The 22,673-nt window shown below is 37.4% G+C and overlaps 1 long non-coding RNA gene and 1 other non-coding gene across 2 annotated transcripts; one reads left to right on the top strand and one right to left on the bottom strand.

Annotated features, from left to right (window-relative positions):
* Positions 1 to 8,625: 8,625 nt before the first annotated feature.
* LOC141369440 (uncharacterized) lies at positions 8,626 to 10,450 on the bottom strand. Its single transcript, XR_012373134.1, has 3 exons — positions 9,781 to 10,450; positions 9,579 to 9,685; positions 8,626 to 8,775 (listed from the first exon to the last, which is right to left on the bottom strand). It is a non-coding gene; the product is annotated as an uncharacterized lncRNA (long non-coding RNA).
* An 11,428-nt stretch (positions 10,451 to 21,878) lies between these two features.
* On the top strand, positions 21,879 to 22,092 carry LOC141369618 (small nucleolar RNA U3). Its single transcript, XR_012373414.1, has one exon. It is a non-coding gene; the product is annotated as a small nucleolar RNA U3 (small nucleolar RNA).
* Positions 22,093 to 22,673: the final 581 nt, after the last annotated feature.

The following is a 22,673-nucleotide window of genomic DNA, read 5'->3' as shown; positions in this document are numbered from 1 at the left end:
GCTACTGTCAAGAGAAGCTCATAACGAGAACCATGAAGGTGTTGCTGCCACGCTTCTGCGCACCAGGAGGAAAGCATGGATTGTGCAAGGCCGGAGAATAGTAAAGAAAGTTGTGAACGACTGTATTACATGTCGCAAACTGAAAGGAAAAATTTGCCAGCAGATGTTGAGTGATCTGCCACCAGAATGCTCACAGCGTGCTAACCCTTTTGAGTATACCACGCTTGACCTCTTTGGCCCCTTTGAAATCAAAGATGCTGTCAAGAAAAGAGCAGGAAAGAAAGTTTGGGGCATAGTATTCTGTTGCATGGCATCAAGAGCAGTTCATGTGGACCTTGTTGATGACCAATCATCTGAGAGCTTTCTCCAAACTTACTCTCGTTTTGTGGCATTGAGAGGCTATCCCAGAAAGTTGTGGTCAGATAGGGGAACTAATTTCATTGGAGCTAAACCAGCTCTACAAGACTTACATAGGTACTTAGCTACCTTACAGGAAACATCTATAGAGAACAAAGCTGCCAAGAATGGGACAGTGTGGGCATGGGACTTTCATCCGGCTGACGCACCTCATCGCAACGGGGCTGCAGAAGCTGCAGTCAAGCTTATAAAAAGGGCTCTCACTAGCCTTGGAGGGACAACAAACTCACTTACCTGGGGTGAACTCCAAACCCTTTTCTACCAGGCAGCTAACCTCACCAACGAAAGGCCAATTGACGCCAGGGCACAAGAACAAGAAGACTCTATAGAGTACTTGACCCCCAATACTCTACTTCTTGGGAGGACCAGGCAAGGAGGGGATACAGGAGGAATGGACTTATGCACTCATCCCTGGCGCCATCTCAGAGCCATACAGATTGGTGTGGATATGTTCTGGAAGAAGTGGAGTGAGCTTGCCGGACCTAACCTATTTGTTCGACCAAAGTGGCACCGGATTCAAAGGAATGTAGCAGTCGGTGACATTGTTTGGATTGCTGATCAAAACGCGCGGCGAGGGCAATTCCGGCTTGGATGGATCCAGGCCGTATATCCTGACAAGAAAGGACTTGTTAGAGACGCTGACGTTAAGACGTGTGCAGGCCCCCCTGCCTCTCTTATGACTGGGCAACATAGGAGGAACCCCCAGCAGCTGACGTCAGTTATCCTACGGAGAGACGTGAGAAGATTGATAGTCCTCATCCCTGTGGAAGATCAGTGACCTTAGACGGCGCTGCCTAAGCGCTTAGATCTTAATTCTGAAGGCATTACCTCAGGGTCTCTCTCTCTCTCTCTCTCTATCTCTATCTCTCTTTCCTCTCTCTTTATTTTTCTCCAGGGAAGGTGCCTGAACAGTGACAATGGTGTCCTATTGTTAATTAAAAAAAAAAAAAAAAAAAAAAAAAACCCCGTGTAATGTGGTGTAATGTAATGTTTGTTTTGACCGCCTTAGATCACATGATCAGGTGGTCAAGTGGGAGGTGTAGTGTTTATTACGTATTACGTCACGGGTGTTTAACAAATATGACGCAGGTAAATAAGTGGGAGGTTCACTTACCTGATTAAAGCACGAACCAGTCAAGAGTTGAAAGGTGAACCAGTAAAAATCCTATAACAAGGTGGTTTAATCCAGTACTGAATAAGCACGAGCTATAAGCGGGAGCGAGTATTGGTGTTTGACATGTTGTCTCGTCAGGAGAGATGCGCCACCGGTAAGCTGTTGTTTCCCTACATTGAACTGCGGTCTAAGTTTGTTTGTTACACTACTGCTGTACTGCCGCTATGTATATGCGCGGTTTGTATTCTCGATAAATGTTACGTTGGTCACGCTGATAAAACCTTATTTGCAGTCTGATGTTTAACACTGTCAGCTCGATAGAATCCGTGGTATATTCCAGTAGATGTTTGAAATTGGAGCGTTTCACTAACACGAGCAACTTCCTGGTTGCGGTGCTAGATGGGTAATGTAGTCAATCGATTTACATTGGTAATGGATTGCTATGCACAGCGTTGCTATTTAAAACTACACTCACTGTATTAACTTTAGATTAACTTACACCTTTGTGATTTTGGGCTATTAGTTTAATGTGTAACATTAACATTGATGTATATTTGATGTGGTTTACATTGATTTGCATTTCTGTGTTTAGAGATGTGCTTTATTCAGTTATTCAGTTTTAAACCAAGTATATTATAATATCTATAATACTAAATACTGATTTTCTATATTGACATTTATATTTTATTCATATTAGTATATTTACAATGTATTGTATATTATATATGTCAATATTGTTATTTATACTATAGCCTTTCTATTTCTACAGGTTTATAACCTGCTATTTGTGGACAAATTAGCTGTTTGTAAAATCATTCAGTTCAAATAAAAACCACAACGAGTCATAACAACGTGTCCTCTCCTGATCCCCCGTTCGGTGGGGAGATTCTTAAAGAACCGAACAGTGATAGCTGTTGATGAGGGACATGTGATGGTGATTAATAAACAGGTGATCGTGCTTGTTGAGGTGGAGTGCACTGTGAACCTGGTGAATCCATAACAGTACCCCCCCACAGTCCGTTCCTAAGGGCCATTGGGGCTTCTGACGCTGTGGTGGTCAACCCCCTGCCACGGGGAGCAGGTTTCTCTGGGTGGGTGTTAATAAAGTTGGTTAACAACTCGGGGTCCAAGATGTTTTTCTAGGGACCCAGGATCGTTCCTCTGGTCCAACCCTTCCCAATCAACCAGGTATTTGAGCAAACCACCTAGACATCTGGAGTCCAGGATTTCCCTAACAGTGTAGACTCAGGGTAAATCCGATAGTGCTGTGGGAGTGGCAGTTCAAAGGCTATCGGATTGATCTCTCTATGATTTTGAAAGGGCCGATGTATCTGGGACTCAGCTTTTTGCACGGGAGGCAGAGGCAAATGTTCTTAGTGGACAGCCACACCATCTGTCTCACTTAGGTGGGTATCCCCTCACGATAAGCATCCACGGTTCATTGTTGTCACCTCACAGCCCCCTGCAGATGTTTGTAAGCCAAGCCCCAGACCCTCTAATTTTCCTGAAACCAATGATGCACTGAGAGGACATCCTCGGTCCTAGGAAAGAGAGGTGGCTGGTTACCGAACACGCACTGAATCGGAGTGAAACCAGTTGTTTACAGATGGAGGGAGTTCTGTGCATACTCAGCCCAGGGGAGAAATTGGCTCCAGGAGTTCTGGTGGCTATGTCAAAAGGTTCGGAGGAATTTGCTAACTTCTTGGATCTTGTATTCTTTTTGTCCATTGGTTTGAGAATGATAGCCAGAGGAGAGGATTTCCAGACTTATGATATGAACTGAGGATCACAGTCTGAGACGATATCTTTAGGGATACCAAAGTATCTGAATATTAACCATATGGACTTGGAGAAACATTCGATGATGATGAAGATGCAGGTATATATTTGAGAAGATAGCAAATCTGTTGCAAAATCCACTCCTAGATGACCATGGACGATGAGGGATTGAAAGTGGATGGAGTTTGCCAGTGGGTAGTCTATGGGAAAATTTTGGAGATGGCACAGTTGGGGTGACCAGTGCCATCCAGTGCCAGTTAGATGGTACATACTTGTGGTTAGGTGGAAAACCCGGCAGAACATTGGTTGTTTCAGGGATGGTGTAATATTAATTTCCTCTTCAGGGGCATACAATCTGGAGAGAGCATCAACTTTGCAGTTTTTATTTCCTGGACGGGAGGTTATGGTGAAGTTGAATCTGATGAAGAATAGAATCCAGCGTGCTTGGCGGAGATTGAGTCTTTTCGCTTCATGTAAGTATTGCAGATTTTTGTGGTCTGTAAGTACTGTGAAGGTATACCTTGCACCTTCTAGCCAATGTCTCCATTTTTCTAAATCTAGTTTATGGCGAGTAACTCAAGGTACCCCATGTCATAGTTGACTTCCACCGGTATGAATTCATTTCAATAGAAGGCACATGAATATGAAAGGACAGCTCTGACACCTGTCAATGAAGTATCCTTTTACTGTAAATCTACTGTAAATAGTTTCATGGGATCTGGATGGACAAGGATAGGAGCATATGTGAAAGCAGTCTTGAGGGTTTAAAAGCCTTGGTCGGCTTCAGTGGTCCATGTGAGAGTTTTGAGTTTACCTTGGAGTAAGGTGGTTAATGGTTGGACTATTGAGCTGTTGATGAATGAAGCAGTTATAGAATATGGCAAATCCAAGGAATCTTTAAAGTTCTTTGATGGTAATAGGTGTTGGCCAGGATGTGATGGTTTCCACCTTCCTCTCATTCATACTCACTCCTTCCAATTAGACATTGTAAACAAGGAATAAGATAGCTGGTTGGTGAAACTCACATTTTTCCACTTTAAGATATAGCTGATATTGGCATAAGCATTGGAGGACTTCTTTCACATAGAGATCATCAATATGGATTAATACGTACTGGTTTAGAAGGTCTCGGAAGATGGAGTGCATAAAATCTTGGAACATGGAGGGGGCGATGACTAATCAATACGGAATTATCAAGAAGAAGAATGGTGATGCAGCAGGGGAAGTCGAAGGTCAGATGTTTCCTTGACTGAGGACTTCTTCGATGTATTTCTCCATGGCCTCCTGTTTCGGAGATGGTTAGTGGATATATTTTACCTTTTGGCACTGGTTCACCTGGCAGCAGATAAATCACACAGTCCCATGGCCTATGAGGTAACTGGTCTGGGAGGCACACAGGCAAAGGTGTGGGATGGTGATGACTTTTATGGAGGGAACCAGTTTCGCACCAACTTCCGGGGCTGTCCTACAAGAGTAGGTCATCCCTGCGGCACTCTAATTAATTACTGTCAGTATAGATGGTATTGCTGGTGCTGCACCCACGCCCTCGCAAATCTCCGCCAGCATCTCACAGCGGCTTCACTCAGTCTCTGTCATTTTGTACTAAACTATACAGTAAACTGTCCAAACTGAATTATATACTCAGATGCCATTATTCAGAGAACTTCAAATTTTATTTTTGAATATATAACAGAGGTCCAAACCTTGGTGACCTCATAGCTGCCTGTGGCCATGGTTATATTTAATTTATATATATATATATATATATATATATATATATATATATATATACATATATATATATATATATATACATATATATATATATATATATATATATATATACATATATATATATATATATATATATATATATATATATATATACATACATATATATATATATATATATATATATATATATATATACATACATATATATATATATATATATATATATATATATATATATATATATATATATATATATATATGACAACATGAACTGGATAATATAGAAAAGGAGTCCAGAAAAGATATGGTAGGCAAACAGGACTTTACATGGAGTTATTTAAATATATTTCTAATTTAAATAACCAAGTAACAAGTAGTACCCCATTAAAAACTACAGTGCCTTGCAAAAGTATTAATTCTCACTGTACTTTTCCACATTTTTTCCACATTACAACCACAAACAAAAATGTATGTTATTGGGACTTTATGTTGATAGACCAACACAATGTGGCACATAATTGTGAAGTGAATGGAAAATGATAATGTATCCATACATTTTTTTAGGCTTAGTCGGATTGGATGGTGAGTGTCTGTGAAAAGCCATTTTCAAGTCTCGCCACAGATTATCAATAAGATTAAGGTCTGGAATTTGAATGGGTCCTTGAACATGCTTGGATCTAAATAATTCCATTGTAGTTCTTGCTGTATGTTTAGGGTCGTTGTCCTGCTGGAAGGTGAACCTTCCCCTCAGTCTTAAGTCTTTTGGAGACTAACATGTTTCACCTAATATTGACCTGCATTTGGCTCTCTTCCCATCAACTTTAAACTTCCCTGTACCTGCTGAAGAAAACATCCACACAACACAATGCTGCCACCACCATCTTTTTAGTGATCAGGGTGATGTGCAGTGTTAGTTTTCCCACACACATAGCATTTTGTATCTAGGCTAAAATGTTAAATGTTGCTCTCATTTGACCAAAGCACCTTTTTTTCATATGCTTGTTGCAAACTAAAAACGAGATTTTTTGCTTTCTTTCAACATGGCTTTCTTCTTGCCACTCTTCCAGATTTGTGGATTGCACGACTAATAGTTTTCTTGTGGACAGATTTTCCCAACTGAGCTGTGGATCTCTGCAGCTCCTCCAGTGTTACCATGGCTGCTTCTCTGGCTAATGCTTTCCCTGCTCGGTCTGTCAGTTTAGTTGGACAGGTGTGCCATACTATTTCCATTTTCAGATGATGGATTGTACAGTGCTTTCCGAGATGTTCAATGCTTGGGATATTTTTTATAACCTAATACTGCTTTAAACTTCTCCCTGACCTGTCTGGTGTCCTTGATCTTCATGATGCTGTTTGTTTACTCATGTTCTCTAACAAACCTGTGAGGGCTTCAAAGAACAGCTGTATTTATACTGAGATTAAATTACACACAGGAGGACTTTTTTTACTAATTAGGTGACTTTTGAGGCCAGCTGGTCCAACTGGACTTTAGTTATGGATATAGGGGGCTAAAGTAATACAAATACATCCAACTCTTTTCGTAAAAATATTTTTTGTAAAAAATTACCATTTGTCATTTTCCTTCCACTTCACAATGATGTGCCACTAAGTGTTGTTCTATCATATAAAATCGCAATAAAATAAATTTTTGCTTGTGGTTGTACACTGTTAAGCTAAGTTCACACTACATGATTTTAAGCCAGATTTAAGCCCGATTTGCAAGTCGTTCGCTCGCCGACAGGTCGGGGTGTGATCGGGTGCAAATCGCGGGGGATTAGCGGGCGATCGACGTTCGCGAATCTGTTGGTATGAAAGAGCCAACAACGCATCAAAGACGCTCGCAGACGGCTCGCAGACGCGTCGCCGACACCAGAAAAATATCTAGCATGCTAGATATCTGGAGCTGTCGCGCGACTCAACCTCCTGTGATGTCACGAGCTACAGCCAATCCGACCAGGGGTTGAGGTCACACGGAAAGATGAGTAGCATGTCACAGTTATGAATGCCTGTATGACGTTACACATATATGTACAACAACTGCGCTGAGAAAAAGAAACGGTGGAGAGAAATAGCAAACGCTGTAAAACAGCCAGGTGAGCAAATGTTATTATCACATTATCTAAATGTTATAGGGTCAAATGTAAATTAATTGGTCATATTTCCATATACATGGATATTATTGTAATCCTATTTTTGGGATATGTCTGTAAAACATTATAAAGTGTATAATTATTTTTACTGTAATTATGTTTATTGTTATATATTGTGTATTAGAGGATATTCAGCGACATTACAATCTGCCTTTTGTACCAATTGAAAGAGCTTAAACCAAGGAATAAATTCTCATATTTAGTTTGAATAAACAAATAAAATAAATGAAAGTGTGAATGTAAATATTAACTGAATGCATTTCTTTATTGATTTTAGACTTTACTTTTGCACAAGTGGACTCACAAACAACTACATCAACTTCATTTGGGAACCATGGCTTTGGAATTGAGGGATATTGAAGACCCAGTTCTTTTATCACATCTCAAAAGAAGCATAATGGTGATGATATTCAATGCCCAGGAGACTGACAAAAGTGGATCAATGTTGTCACCTGAACAACCTACCTTATGCATATATCATACATGACATGTGCGGTCCCGATGTTTTTTTGTTTACAAACTATTGACTTTACTATGTATTACATTTATCAATAAGGTGATTAAACTTGTTAAAGGGTTTAGATTGAATTTCCCAGTGCTGTTTCATGAAATAAATGGTCTATCGAAAGTAATACATTTAATGCAACAAAGTATAAAAGTATTAAACACATTTAGTCATATTTTACAAAAACAGGCAATATGAATAGTGCTTTAGTGCAATGTAGTACATTAGAATGTATATTATGTGAACAGACAAAATATACATTGTTAGAACACATGCAGTGCGCCACATTAACACAATTAAACATTACAAAACTCCCTGTGTAGAGCTCCTTTAAGGGCTGGGGGATATATAAATATCGTAATATAATTGTGTGTGATTGGCTGTTAGATTAATCCACATTGAGTAAAAATGCCCAGAGCTTATCATCACAATCGCCATAAATTTTATCATGTTCTGATATGTTGATGTTTAATCGCCCTAGTATAGAAACATTGTTAATGTTCTGTGAATAATGAGTGTGGATCAAGAAATAAAGTTAGTATAAGGCACTTAATTGCAACATGCAGATTGCCTTTATTACATTCCTGCACCTTTTGATTTGTATGCAATTAAAATTTATTCAATAATAACACAACAATAAATAGAATACTTAAAATAATGAATAAGTGAACCACATGTGTGTTCTTTACAAATACAGGACTTTAGAACACACAAGAAAACGAATGTCCTAAACTGACAATAACTGGCTTTAATCTGCTGTTTGCAGGGATAACTCTACATCAGTTCCTTTTAAAATGTGATGAACTTGCCTATAAACACTACCCGCTGGTGAGGCAAAGTTGTCCCGCATCAGATTGCGTTGCACTTTTGCTATTGCCATACAATTGCGATGTGAGGTGTATTTCATCGGTTGAAAAGCACACATCCCGTGAATCTTCCACTGCCCATCATCCATGTTGTGGTCAGCAGTCTGCTACAGCTGGAGTGGTAGCAAGTACCCCAAAGCAATGTGGAAACTGCCACTTCCTTTCGAAGTCCATGGCTATTGTATGCCACTCTCCTTCCGTTGATGGTGTCTAAAACAATAGGACACACCAAATGTCACTGATTAAATTATTATATATTCAAGACTACAGTTTACAATGGATTTATTTGCATAGTTATTTTGTGAGTCAAACACCTTGGGTCTCATTTATAAAACTGTGCGTAGGATCCTTACTAAAAGTCTACGTATGCACAAAAGCCAAAAAGGCATATGCCAAAAATTATTAAGACAGACAAAGCAATGTTCCCTTTCTGCAAGTGTGCGTACATGAATTATCTTCAGATCCCACCATGCAAGCCCATTCTCCCATTAAGTTTTTTTTATAGATCACAACCTTTGCGTGGGAACTGGCGTACGCATGTTTTCAGACCTGTTTTGTGCGTACGCATGCTTTATAAATGAGACCCCCTCTTACTTAATCCATATAAATAAGTATAACGATAAACTAAACAACATGTAGAATAACAAATATTACAATATTAGGTTTAGAAGTAATTTTATATTTATTGTTGTGTTAGTTTCACAATTCATGTTTCTACACAAAATACTTTAAAATACACATAGTGTAAGCTCAGATAAAATTATGAAATTAATGTATACAGGTATGTATAGACATAAAAATAGAATTACTTATGCTTTTCAGAACTATATCCCTGTTTCTAAGAATACTTTTTACTAAAATACTTTTATCAAAGACAGTCAACTGCTGATGTCCACAATGTTATGGGTGTTCTTTTTTTAAAATGAAGTAGTAGATTTTATATATATATATATATATATATATATATATATATATATATATATATATATCTTTATATTTTGTAATAACCCTACCTTCAAGAAATCGTCCTTTATAACCTGAGCAGAACATCCAAAACTATTTGCGAGATGGTGCTGGTCTCCCATCCTGGACTTGAACCTGATGAACTTGAACGTGTCACCTATAAGACACAAAAAAGTTCAAAAACATACCCAGACAGAAAAAACGTTATGACAACATTCAGTTCATATTCGTTTGAAATGAAATCACACAAACCTGTTGCATAGAATCGCAGGGTCAAAGACAAACGCTCTCCAAATCATGTTTTGCGAAGCCTGTCCTATTCTATTTGAACGATAATTAAATCAAGAAACACAGCTTTTAAGCACAGTAGACAACACTTTGATATTTTAAATGTGATCATAGCCAAACATAAGCATGCAGCTATATTAAACAAGCTGTAACAGTTACTCGCCTCAAATCTTTAATCCCTGCTGTCCGCGTGTGGTTCTGATTCACCTCTCCACATCACATCTCTATAATTTTTTTCTTTTGCGGCTTTGCATCGCGCAAACGGTTTGCAGCACTAATTTCTGTCTGAAGTCTATATATACAAACAAAAGTTTTGCGCGTCTTGTTTCTTCTTCTGTTGGTTTTTACCGGCGCGCGTGTAGTTTCGCGTCATTTCCGGTTTGTTTTATCGCGTGATTTTTCGTGACAGAACGGGGTTTGTAGACAAGATAGAATCGTTGGATAATAGAGTTGTTCTCAACTCGTGTAGTGCGTTACCTCCTGTTGTGGGGCATTCACGTTGTGTCGTGTGGTGTGGTGTGAACTGCTCAACAACGTGAACACTCCTGATTTCACAGAGAGCAAGTCATGTAGTGTGAACCGCACAGTTCGGACCTACGTTTCAAAGTCATGTAGTCTGTACGAGCCTTTAGACTTAACTGTAATTTTTACAGTTACTTACCACAAAATGCCCAGTAAAATACCATCATTTTCTTTTCCCTTTCATTACTGTGATATGCATTGCATTATCGGTATTAACATTTAATTCACAGTGATTTACTGTATGTTTTGAATTTGCGGTAGACTGCTGTAAAACAACCGCCATAGTGCTACTGTAGTTGAATAAAACAAGGTCATAAAAGCATATTAAATGGAAAAATAAAATATATCTATGAAATGAAATACATTTTATTTGTTATGCTTTTAGCAGTGAAGCAAATTTCAAAATGTGAATTGTTTTTCAGCAGTGTAAATAATGTCTTGAGAATTGTAGATAGAAACAAGAAAGGGATTATGGATAAATGCTTGACCGTCAGATTTGAATTTGACCTCAAGACTTCAAAACACTAGTGACGCCAAGATTTTGCTCCTCGGAGTGACGGGAGAGTGCCAGAAGAGGCTACTTGGGGAGTGTAGCGAGTAACTTTTATTAAGTGACTCTGTGGCACTGTGGCAGTGTTATGGACCTATGACACAGGTGACCTGGGCTCAATTCCCCAAAGCAATATATTTTTTAAAACTAGGTTACAGTAAGGGTATTATACTGTAAAATGGAATTGCGGTAAAGGCATCATACTGTAAAAAAACATGTACTGGGGCAGTTACAGTAACTCACTGGCAGTTACCGCATATATACAATAAAAAGTCTAACAGTGTAATATGAAAAAAATGTGGAAAAGTTTATTGGGTATGAATACTTTTGCAAGGCATGGTAAATTATGAACAGTCTAGGATGAAGCACATGAAGGTATTCAATGTTGTTAGTATTAGAATAATTATACGCATACAATTCTAAACTACTAATATTAAAGTTATGTAAAGAAAGTCCTAAGTTATGCTAATGTCAGCAGTCTCTCAGTAAGGAAGTCAACATGATGACAGCGATCAAGTGGCCGGGAAAACTCATTTGAGGAGACAAGAAAAAACCTTGTGAGAAAACCATGCTCAGCCAGCAGGGCCAGTTCTCATCTGACACGTTATACAGAGCTGCAATCTGTAACAGAGAATAAAGAAACAGTGTTACTGATCGCAGCGACAGTTACAGTAATATTATGTACAATTTTGTTTATACTATACTGAATATATGCTATATAGAATAATATAAATAACCCTAACCCTAACCCTAACCTAACCCTAACCCTAACCTATATTATTGAATAACATTGCTGCAAATGATCAAAGAAGTGGTCAGAGTCTCCAAAAGTCTTGAACCACGCCGAATAGGTCCCTAGATTTGTCCTAGTCAATTAGTCTAGTCCTAGTCACTTTTGAAATAAAGTCTCTAATGACGTCTAGAAAGTTGCTAAATCTAGCAACAAAGTCACCAAGTTGGCAACACTGCTCTGACATTTGTTTTACACTATGCACTAATTAAGAGAATAGGGACAACAATTTTAGACCGCCAAACATTTTTTTACATTATAATCACATTATATATCACAGATATTACCACATTGAGACAGAACCTGAATATACATGCCAACTAGGATTGCCACTTTTGTCACTCTGAAATACGAAACAAAGGTTGGCCTGCTGGGTATGGTTCTGTGTGACTATACATTGTTTTAAGCCATTTGTCAAAACGGGTTAGGGTTAACCCTAAACCTAACCCTACGGTACAGTTGGCAACCCTAATACCAACAGTGTGCATTGTTCATAGCAAGTGCTTGCACATCAGCTTTCGTCACCTGAGCATTTTTGTCTGCATCTCACAACCAAACCACAAGAGGGCACCATCACAACAGAATGAACAGGTGCTGCTGAGTTCAGGAGAATTTACAATAAAACAAATTATTAACTCTGATACACTTGTGAAGGATGACTATAAAACCACAATAAATATTTCATGGTGAACTGCTGCAGATTCCTCTTTGAGCAGTTCAGTCATATAGGCTAATGTTATCTGTATTGTTTAGTTTATTTTGATTCCCATTAGCTTCCCCAAAGTGGTTGCTAATCTTTCTGGGGTCCACAATCTTTTATACAGAAAAATCATTCAAATAAGTAAAATAAGAAGCAAAATACAATTACACTTATTACATAACAAAACTATACCTATACATTTTAACAGCAGCACATCTACATATTTATAAGCATATCTTTACATTTATTTCGAAACACATATGTGCAATTACTCATTTGTTGGAACCATATTTCAAGCAACGGATGATAAAATGATATAAATACATGATAAAATACAGTATTTTTTGTGGACATGGTATAAAGAGTTGTATCTGTAGTTATCATGCTAGGTAATGATATCTGGCTGTAGAACATAGAACATGGTTTCCAAAATTTGTCAACAAATTTACATGCAGCCTACTGACCTGGGGTGTATTCCAGAAAGCAGGTTATGTGACTTACCCGGGTATGTTTAGGAGTAAGTAAGCGGATAACCTCTGCTTTCGGTTCCAAAAACGGAGGTAACTTTCGGGTTATGTAAGTAACCATAGCAACTGACTCTCTGAAGATAACCTACTCCGGAGCAGGTTATGTTGCAGGGTAAGTTCATTTTAGTTAATAAAACGAGGCTCCGGAGGATGTCTGCGCATGCGTGTACTTATGATGAGCGTGCAGCGTGGGCGTGGAAGCATATATTTTGCATAATATTACAAAAGCATTTATTTTATTACATTTACAGTCGCGAATATTTATTGTTGTCTTAAACATTTATGATATTTTCTTTAAAGAAACATTTTTTTTTAATAAGATGGATTGATATTTGTGATTGGACTAATTACTGTACATTTAATTATGTCCATTATTGATAAAAAATTATTGATATTTGTGTTCGGACTAAATTCTATACATTTAATTATGTTCATCATTAATATATCTCCAAATATCAGTGGATGTATGAAACACATTTCCATCAGTTAATTAATGTTAACAAGTACATTTCTATTTAAATTTGGTCAATTCATAAATAACCTCATCTTTCACTTACTAGATAATTTGAGATGAATCTAAAGTTCTAATAAATTGTGTGTGCAAATACATTGTCAATATTGAGCCAGAAATCTTAACATATTTTACTTAAGTGACAATGTGCCAATGTTACAGTAACAAATAGAAACACATGATGCCTATCAAAATAATAATTACTGAGGGACAGAAGTTACCCCTGCCTGCAGTCTCTGATAGGCATGTGCATTTAACACTGACCCACAGAGTGACACCCATGAAGCACAGACACTGACCCACAGAATGACACCCATGAAGCACAGGCTCGATTTAACACTGACCCACAGAGTGACACAGGTGAAGCACAGCCTTCATTTGGTGAAACACCATTTAATCACAGACATGGCATAGTGGTCAGAGATTTTCTATTATTAGTTAGATCATGTACACAATGAAATAAAATTATAAATATATATTCCATAGTATCATATTTATTTCTTAAAGTGATACCATGTAATTTTTCAACCTTCATAATACATTTTCAAGACCCTTGTGATAGTACATCGACTTTAAATAGGTTGAATGACATGTCTACCATAGCCTGACGGGGTCTGTATCACTTTTACTCGTATTTTAAAACTTAGGGTTTGTGGTAGTAACCAGAGCACAAAAAAAACTACAAAATTCGACTGCTTTACGGCATACGTCACTTCCTCCACACAATTTGTTTTTAACGTGAATTTTGCTGGAGGCTACTTAAGGAGTGTAGAGAGCAGTTTCTATTATGTGACTCTGTGGCGCAGTCTTTAGTGTCACGGACCTATAACACGGGCGACCCGGGTTCGATTCCCCTTTAAGGCAATTTTTTATATAAACTGTTGATTCATACATAAATGCGATGTTCTTTATAAATTACGGCGATTATATTGCATATAGTTCCCTGTATTCAGATGCTGTGTTCACGTATTTACCTTTCTTTTTACTGTGTCTATGATATTTACATTACAATCCAGGATGCTATAGCACTCAAACTTGCTCACGGTGTAAAACCAAACCCTATTCATTCACCAATCAGATCCGAGCGTTTCTCTCTTCTCTCTTCCTCATTTGCTGCGTTCCGCTGTCACTCGCGTGATGTATTACAAAGCGGCAGACCTAAACGCATCGGTTTACTTGGATTTGGAGCGATTTTCACACAAAAAAGAGGAATAACGAGCGCCATTGCGGAAAATTCTGGTGGCGAGGGAGAGAGAGAGGATGCAACAATATTTGTTTGGAAAAAGGCAAGGAAATACGTCTGGTCGTTTCTGAATTGGAAGGCTGCAGCCTCCGGAGGTCAAATATGCAGGCTGCACACGTCATCAAGCCTGCTTTATTAAGGTAAACTGAGCATTGCATTCGCAAGTCATAAGCATACTGCAACAATTTACGATTAACTAAGTATAATAGTCAACTTTGTAATTGTTAATATTGTGAAATAAGACAGTCTTGAATGACGTATTAGAAATACGACATCCGGAGGCTGCAACCTTCAGATTGAGAAATGGCTTCTGCCACGACGAGTTCCTCATCAGAAAGTTGTAACATGACTGCGTTTCTCCCTGTTGTCTCAAAATGTTGATCGTTTAGCATTTTAAATGTTTAGTTTTTAGTTTAGTTTTAAGGTTGGCCAGTTCCTTTCCTTTGCGACAGTGCTGCGGCGCTTGTGGGCTCTAGGGGCGCTAGAAGTGAAAAATACGTGTCTAGCACCCCCTAGTGGCCAAAAGTTTCATGGTGTCCCTTTAAACATGCACTTCAGATCTGTAGCCCCCTCTCTACATTTGATCTATAGTTGGTCTTTTTCTAAAATCACCTTTTTTTTCTTTAAAATGGGCCTTTTGTGCTTTCCTGAGCTATCATTTTTGAGCCAAAGGGAAATTGAGATATTTGGTTATATTAGATGATACAGGATATATTAGAACATGTTACTATTGACACTAATGTAACATTTCTATTCTCCACTTCTGTCACAGCAGATCCTAATTGTCCAATGCAAATGAATGATCATTTTTAGTGTAGTGTACTGAAAAGCATTACACAAAATTATTGAAAACCTGTAAGGACTGTAAGGAAGCTTTACAATTAAAAGAGGGTGCATTTATCAGATAAGTAAATGTTAAAAAAGATGGCGATATGTGTCATACAATGGAAAGTCCAAAAACTAAACAGGGTCATTGAAATAAGTAAATAGTAAATATAATCATAGTGCATTTTATGCATACACAATACAATTATATCTAAAAAAAACCTGTAAATAAGCCTTATTACAGATTTATGCACTTTATGTGCCACAGCCCTTACAAAAATTAACCATGGTTTTAAAGTTGTGGTAACCATGTTTTTTCTGTGCATTGATTCAGTAAAACTATGGTTTTACTACACTTACCATGGTTTTAACTATGGTTTTTGAAAACCTTAATATTGGTTTTACTGTAACCATGTTTTTTTGTTTTAACTGTAGTAAAGCCATTGTTCATTTTTGTAAGAGAAAAGATAATCTTATATATGTCAAAATATATCTAATTAGATATAATTAATATATTTAAAATCATATATAAAATCTATGATTATTTTTACAGGCTTTTAAATAATTGTTAAATAATATTATGTGTATTTTCGTTGAGACACATATAATATTGGACTTAAATGGGGTAAAATATGTTCGTATTAATTAATTAATTTTATCTGTTTTGTAATCACGCACTTATATAACGTTATAAAACGTTGATTTTGACAGAAAGTATTGGTTTATAATGTTATTTCTCATTTAAAAACTTTAAAGTTCTCTGATGTTTCCATGGTGACTCGTGAAATCTGTGATCCATTGACAATGCCTTTATGTTGTTACCGTGAGCGCGCATTAACTCTGGGTTACTTTCAGCGGGTTGATTGAACTAACTCTTAAACTGTGTTTTGGAACCAACATACCCAGAGTAAGCAAGTTTGGGGTTGATCAACCCAAAGTTCAGGGTTAATCTGATGGTAAGTTAACCCTGCTTTCTGGAATACACCCCTGGCCACGGCGAGGCAGTATTTACGACACTTATCAACCACATGGGGGAGCCATGAGCCAATCTTACATGGTGGCGCTTTACAGTTTTTTACAATTGCTTAAAAATAACATACAGTTAGTGAAACCTGACACATATCAAAACTTCAACTCAAATCTGCACAACTATGAGGAATATTCTTAGCCTCACACTTTTTGAAAACACTACACACATTGTTTTACAAAACACTAAACACGCTGCTTTACATTAGACACAAAAAACATGTCTTTGCTATTTTAAGAAGCTTTTCTAAATTCTTTAAATGTGAACCAATTGATCAAACAAGACCTTCAAGTAGAGGCGATTCTAAGGTTAGAGCTTTAGGGGTGCTGAGCACCCAATGAGCTCCGCTGCCACCACCCACTCTTTTTTCCTACAGAAACCAATAATATGTCTATTGTAAAATAACTATCATTTAACATTGGTTCAACTAACTCCAAAATCCAGATTTTTTTGGAGACCTTTCAGGCATGAAAACGTGTCAGGGGTGAAAAAGATGAGAAGAAAATTACCCCTCTAGGGTCTGGGAGCATGCTCCCCTCGTTTTAAGCCTTTGTCAAAATGACAAATCTCCTAATTTATAACTTTTATGCCTACAACATATGGTAGGTTTATTAATAGTTTGTCAATTTGCAGCTTTTCTTTAAACAGTCCTTTAATTGAACCATTACCTTTACTATATGTCTAAAACAAAACACTTGTGACTTCTGCACTAAGGGTTAAAAACGTTATCCCCTTTATATTAATCTACATGTGACAAACTAAAAAAATATTTATTGTCTAGTTTGATAGTCAGACAGTTAGTGATTTCACACATAACTTACCGGTACTGGTGGTATACAGTGATATGTAGTTTGTTTTCACTCTGTTCCAAACGCCATGTTTTCATGACGACTGACCAGAAAAGACGCACGTGACGTCATGTATACATGACTCCCGATTGTTAAAATAAGTCTCAAATTAACGATAAATCATACAATAAACTTTAACAACGGAGACACACGTAAGCAACTACCCACTGAGACGCACAAAACTGCATGCGTCTTGCGGAAGAACATTGTAACCGGTGCTACTTCTCTCCGTTTAAGTCTATGGACGAGTCACCCAGGTACTGTGCTACTCCGCAGCGCGCGGGTACCCGCCGGACTAAAATAATCCGAAAATAAACACTTATTATACGTGTACCATGGTGATTCAGTATAAGACAAAAACACGGCTTGAAAGATTGATTCGTGATGTACTCGCTCATTATAAACATAACGTAAACATTTTGTAAGATTTGAACAAAAAAGTTGCATCACAACACTTTTAACTGATTCTCACTCTGCGTGTGTTTCGCGCTGAATGACGGTCGGTCATCCTCTTCTTTTACTTCTCTGCACCTGCATCGCTTAGCCCAAGCGATGCAGGTGCAGAGAAGTAAAAGAAGAGGATGACACCATTTGCTAAGCGGGGAGGTTTTCATTTTTTACCTTAACATATACATTTTAAACCACAAACTACGGAGTATGTTTTGGACATTATTTAACCTTGTCAAAGACGAACGAACATTTTAGAATAAATAAATTTCTTGTTGTGGATAAACAAAGCGGGGACCAAATTTATCAGAGGACAAGTTCTGTATTTTACACTTAAAGCAGAGGGCTATTTCATAAAACTCGCTTGGAAAAGCGAGGATTAAAGTTACAAACTCGACTTGAATTAACCTAACAAATGAGGCGAGGCTAAAGCGGTTTCAAAAAAGGCAAATAAAGCTTACGCAATCCAACTAATATGATCCAGATTTCCCTAGTCAAGATAATTGCGCGTGCACGCTATTCTTGAGCAGCCCTAGAGGTCGAGCGTGGATCAAATCGATCAAAGTTAAAGAGAAAGCGGTAATTTTTGATAAAAATGTATGAAAAATGTACTACTGACTGAAAATTATAATACTGCTGCAATAAACAAACCCATAAAATAGTTGGAAAGTCCTTATGGATTAAATCCTTGCATGGAGAAACTAAATTTAAATATATTGTCTTATTTTAAATGATGGCCTAGTGGTTAGTGCTCTCAGCAGCGCATGCGGCGGTCTGTGTTCGATCCCCGTCAATGCTCATGTAGCTTTGCTTTGCTAATTTTTATATACTGTACTTTTTAAAAAATAACACAAATCTTAACTTTTAAAATACAATTTGTAGTTTACTAAGTAACCTATATAAGACATATTTAGCAGATGAATGATTTTAATACATTTACAGTTACTTTAAATGTAACTTAAATTTAAATTTTTTTTATTTGGGGGTACATTTCAAAAGCAGCAACTTGAGTAGACAATAAAGTAACAGGTGAAAATAAAACATAAATATATTGTTCATAAGAAGTGTATAGTTGATTTAAGCATAATCATAGAAGTGTCTAATCTCATAATGTTAGCTGCCAAAGATGTTGACTGGCAGTGAGGAGAGCACTGATATCTATCAGCAGCAAAGCTTTACAGATGAACTGTTCTTCAAAGAAAAAAATGGGGTCACTGAGAGCATGGTGGGTGAACAGCATATGCATTTCTGAATTTACAGTAGTACAAGAAATGATTGTGGAAAATCATTTATGTTACACATATTCTTGACCAATCATTATTACTTGACATGTTACTCAAAACATTTTTGATGGCAAATTATGTGTGCGTTATAGAGTCACAAGTCATCATGTTAAACCCTGGCTGGGAGGATGAGAGATTTTAAACCACTGGTTTATTATCACACTGTTAAAAAAATTAGCTGTAGTTATGCAGCTGTTTGCCAGTAACTTATGTAGATTTAAAGGTTTATTATTTACTTGCAATAGTTTCTTCAAAGTTAAATCAACATTAAACACTAACAAGTCTATGATTTTACAGCACAAAACCACAAAATAACAGCCTCATGCAAAGCATCTTGTGAACCAGAAATCCTCATTAACCTTTTTCTGTTGTTTCCTTCATATTTTGGTTCCCAGAATGCTTTGCATGAGGCTGTTATTTGATGGTTTTATTCTGTAAATAAAAAGACTTGTTCATGTTTATGTTCATTTAACTTTGAACAAACTGTTGTCAGTAAATAACATGCATATAAATCTACAGTAAGTTACTGGCAAACAGCTGACAGTAATACTGTAAGTTCTACATAATTCTTTAACAGTGTAGTGTTAGGTGTTGATAGATAAACAGAGTTTTATGAATGGTTACAGGGTGAGGATCAGTTGAAGAAAAGCCTGAGGTATAAGCACATTATACTGTAAGTCAGTACAAGCCTTGTGAGCTGAAAAATTATTGTATGCAGGACACTAACAATCTTCTCTGTGATAAAAAATAATTTTAACTCATTACAACAAAATGCCAAGAGCATACCATCACATAATTATATTGTATTCCTTCAGCCATGCAGACACCATATTTTTTTTTAAATTTCAAGAAAAATGTAACAACTAGAGAAAGATACAAATACTGTAGATCTTTAAAATAATGTTTATTTGTATGCACACCAAGCATAAAAAAAATGAAATGACTGTACTTGACTTTTGTGTGTTGTATATTTAAATTAAATTTCCTCTTTGTGTGACAGACAATCTGAATAAAATAAAAAAATAAATAAAATTAATTTCTTAAATTTGTTAATAAACTATTATCCTTATATTGAGGTAGTTAAGATTATCATTTATATTCAACATTTGATAGGCCTATATACCATATTATGAAACACATGTCTATATTTGATTAATTATTATTGTAACAAAATTTATCAAATTTAAGATATACGTTGATTTTCTTTAATTGTTAGATTAATAGTGGTTAATAAAGTCAAATAAAATGTCAAAAAGTCAGCTGTAATATAATTGCATTTACATTTCAGTGTTAGTGGAAGTCTAGTTAAGCAACAAATGAGGCTTAGCCTGACAGTTAGCCTGCTCCGGACCAGGCTAGTTTCCAAGCATAAGTTTCCATAGTAACCGGGGTTGAACTAGTTCAAGTTTGTTTTATGAAACGAAATCCACCGGTAATAAGCCAGACTTAACAAAATAAGCTTGGCTTATTCTGTAATCTAGTTTTATGAAACAGCCCTCTGTAAATGTAACATGAGCTGCTATTTTAACAGTTTCTCTGCCAACTGCTTTAGTCGAGCGGAGACTTTTATGCGTTACTTTGCGCTTACTTCCGCGTGTGATTTTTATCTTTCATACGCGGAGACATGCGCACATGGACAAAACCGTGAGAAAGCCGGTTAAGGTGTTTACATGCCACGCGAAATCAGCGTAATGAGCAAAAAACTACCTGTGCTGATCGGTTTTTGCTTACGCCGTTTATGGGGTTTCCCCGGTTAAAGAAAAACGATTTACGCGTTTACATGACCCCAGGTGTTATCAGTTTATTAAGCATAATCGGCGTAAGACTGTGCATGTAAACGCACTCATTGAGGTTCATCGTCTCTCTGACGGTCTGTTGGGTAAGCGCTATGAGATGTCAAGACTACAGTATGCTTTCAGGGATGATTTCTATAGTTGTAGAGTGTACTTTTGGTGTTAGTTATTGCAAGCTCACACTACAGGACTGGAAAACTACCTGATTAACTTTTCACGTTGTCGTCTTGGTTTAGCTGCATGCATGATACAACACACCACTGACGAGGTGCACATACCACAAAACACTTGATAAAGAGGCGTTCCCAACCATCAGCGAAAATACATTTTCTCACATAAATTCTGGCGAGAAGTTTCCACGATCAGACCATTACTTCATGAATGGAGATCAACCTGCCCTTTATTTGGTTGACCTTTCTCCGTTACTGCCATCTCCACTGGGATTGGCTGGATTACTTACAAGTTGTCATTGTGTTGCACACATTACGAGATCCTGTGGGGATACTATCAAACAGGTTTGAAAATATTGTGGCGTCTCTGATAGCTCGAGACAGGTTTGAATCACGTTACTGACATACTTATACTTAAGGACCTTTGTCGACCGCAACAAGCTCCGATTTGGTCGCTATCCAAGATTTTTGTCGCAGACCATGAAAATCTGTCTGTGACAGCAAAATCCCCCAAAACACAACCTGCAACCAGTCGCAACCCGCAGGCCGTGTGACTCAAACCTGCAACTCTCGGGTTACAAGCCAGACTCTCTTACAATTAGGCTATGACTGCCCATGCCACCGTTGTATCCCTAATACGATAAATAATGCATTGTTATTAAGAGATTTGCACAAATCCATTCATTAACCTCAGTCCATGCTGAAAGGCTTTATAGTTTTGTGTTTCTCCGCATTTTGTCCCTCTTAGAATCATAAAGCCACAACTTACCGCCATTGAGGTTCATCGTCTCTTTGAAGGTGTGTTGGGTAAGCGCCATGAGATGTCAAGACTATGCTTTCAGGAATCTTTTCTATAGTTTTAAACTAGGAAATGTGTTTTGAAAGAGTTGTGTCTCTTGAACCTTGATGAAGAGTGTTGATGTGTTTCTCTGAGCATGAACTGAGCAATAGTTGGTGATAGTCATCGTAGGTTATTGTTTTTGATGAATTTTCATTAATCCTGATACGTTTAAAGAAGAGGAATGCATGATCTGAGTGGGTTTATTATTTGAGATTAAACGAAAGAATTTAATGAAAATTGCTTCATTTTTGTAAATAAATTTTAAAGTGCCTGTGTTTTTTGTCGTGTGACAGAACTATAGTTTTTGCCTATTTCAACAAACATACTGATAGATTTTTGGTAGAGTACGCTATTGTTTTAAGTTATTTCAAACTCACACTACAGGATTGGAAAACTACCTGAATCGCTGCCTTGCTCAAACTGTGAAGTGAGGCTTCTTTTCACATTGTCGTCTTCGTTTAACAGCATGCATAATACAACACATTGCTGACGAGGTGCACATAGTACAAAACACTCAACAAAGAGATGTTCCCGACCATCACCAAAATTCAACCTGCAGGCTGTGAGACTCGAACCGGCAACTCTTGGGTTACAAGCCCGACTCTCTTATGACTAGGCTATGACCGCCCATGCCACCATTGTATCCTTAATACTATAAATAATGAATTGTTATTAACAGATTTGCGCATTTTGTCCCTCTCAGAATCAAAAAGCCACAACTTACCGCCATTGAGGTTCATCGTCTCTCTGAAGGTCTGTTGGGTAAGCGCCAGGAGATGT

This window comes from Misgurnus anguillicaudatus, chromosome 14 (assembly GCF_027580225.2).
Source record: "Misgurnus anguillicaudatus chromosome 14, ASM2758022v2, whole genome shotgun sequence".
NCBI classification, from domain to species: Eukaryota; Metazoa; Chordata; class Actinopteri; order Cypriniformes; family Cobitidae; genus Misgurnus; species Misgurnus anguillicaudatus.
The sequence above is the reverse complement of the archived record's forward strand: the minus strand, read 5'-3'. Positions and strand labels throughout refer to the sequence as shown.